Below are 1906 nucleotides of genomic sequence, written 5' to 3' on the forward strand. Positions count from 1 at the left end.
TGTTCATCTGTTTTTGGAAACGCATGATATATATATATATATATATATCCGAGAGGAAGCAATTTAATGTTTATTACTACAAGTAATGTGGAGAGGGTATGGCATGGGGGGTATGGGAGGAGACTCACAGGATTGCTAATTTAGGTGATTCCATACCCATATTAGGTTAGGGGTGCATAGGGGGTATAGACCCCCAGGCAGAACCTTAAATTGCCAATTTGGAGGTGATAATAGGTTAGGTTGGGGTAGAATGGTTGAGTACATTGGGTGTGGAAGGGAGGGGGGGTATGTGTTTGTTGTCCCGGTGTCAGTTTTTATATGGGGAGGGCAAGAAAAGGAGTTAGAATGTGTAGGGAGGTATGAGACCAAGGCTCAGGAAAGGATTAAGAAAAATCATAAAAAAGGAAGGTAATGGCAACCATTAGGATAATCTCTTATAATGTAAGAGGGTTAAACTCAGCAACTAAGAGACACCAGGTATTGTTTGAAATGAAGAAGAGGTATGGGGCAGATATGTTTTTTTTTACAAGAAACTAATTTTTCCCATACATCAACGTCACGGACGACCGAAATCAAGGCAGAATAATAACAATAAAAATAGTGGGGAACAACAAGGTAGTAAACTTTTGTCCCACAAAAAGAGAGGAATTAAATGTATGTACACCAACGCTAGAAGTCTGGCAAATAAAATAGAGGAGCTTGAAATTAGGTTAATTGAAGAGGACTTCGACATAGTGGGTATAGCGGAAACCTGGCTGGACAGCACGCATGACTGGGCTACTAATATAGAGGGGTATAACCTGTTTAGGAGGGACAGAGGTGGGAGAAGAGGGGGGGGTGTTTGCATTTACGTAAAAAATAATCTATATGTGCATATAAGGGACGATATCACGTCAAATAATGAGGAAGACGTGGAAACTCTATGGCTGGAGCTAGATATGACGGACGCTAGCCGTAAACTTCTCGTGGGTATTTGCTATAAACCTCCAAATATAGGGGAAGAGGGAGAAGTCAATCTTCACTCACAGATAGGAATAGCTGGGAGAGAGGGCAATGTAGTCGTGATGGGTGACTTCAATTACCCAGACATATGGTGGTAGCAACATTAGCGATAAACTGTTTAAAATTAACTCCGTTACAAAAACTAGAGGCCATCACCTAAAATTGATGGAAAAAAAATTCCAGCACAAGGGGCGAAGGGGGTTCTTCACAGTAAGATCAGTTAGGGTCTGGAACTCACTGCCACAGGCGGTGATTTCAGCAAATAATGTGGAATTGTTCAAGAAACTTTTGGACGATTTCTTAAGGGACCGTAATATACAGGGGTACGGGTACTCCTAGAATGAGATCCTAATAGGTTGGACTTGATGGACTAATGTCTTTATTCAACCTCAAATACTATGTATGTAACTATGTAACTATATCTACGCTCTAGAAATTTTACCCAGTGGTATTATAGCCCCTCGAATAATAAGCGGTCCAAAAGGGTAGCAATAGGCTTTGGTAGAAACGTGGCAGTACAAGTGCATTCTCGAATGACAGATATTGAGGGCAGGTTTTTGTTTTTACATGTAACTGTGAATGGAATGGAATACACGCTGGTAAATATATATGGCCCCAATCGGTTACAAGTCCCTTTCCTTCTGAAGGTCCTTAGGAGGTTGGGGGAATTTTGGAAGGGTATAGTGGTAATGGCAGGCGATTTTAATATAGGCCTAGATCCAAAGCTGGATACGTCAAAAGGAAGGGTACATAACCCCAGTTCCCATCTTACCCGTTTGAAGAGGGAGCTTTTGAAATGCCAGCTGGTGGAAATATGGCGAATATTACACCCAGAAGAACGCGATTTTACATACTATTCGCAGTTACACGAAACCTATTCCAGACTGGACTGGATGCTGATTGA

The sequence above is a fragment of the Nanorana parkeri genome, unplaced genomic scaffold (genome assembly GCF_000935625.1).
Source record: "Nanorana parkeri isolate BGI_ZX_2015 unplaced genomic scaffold, ASM93562v1 scaffold787, whole genome shotgun sequence".
In the NCBI taxonomy this organism is placed as follows: Eukaryota; Metazoa; Chordata; class Amphibia; order Anura; family Dicroglossidae; genus Nanorana; species Nanorana parkeri.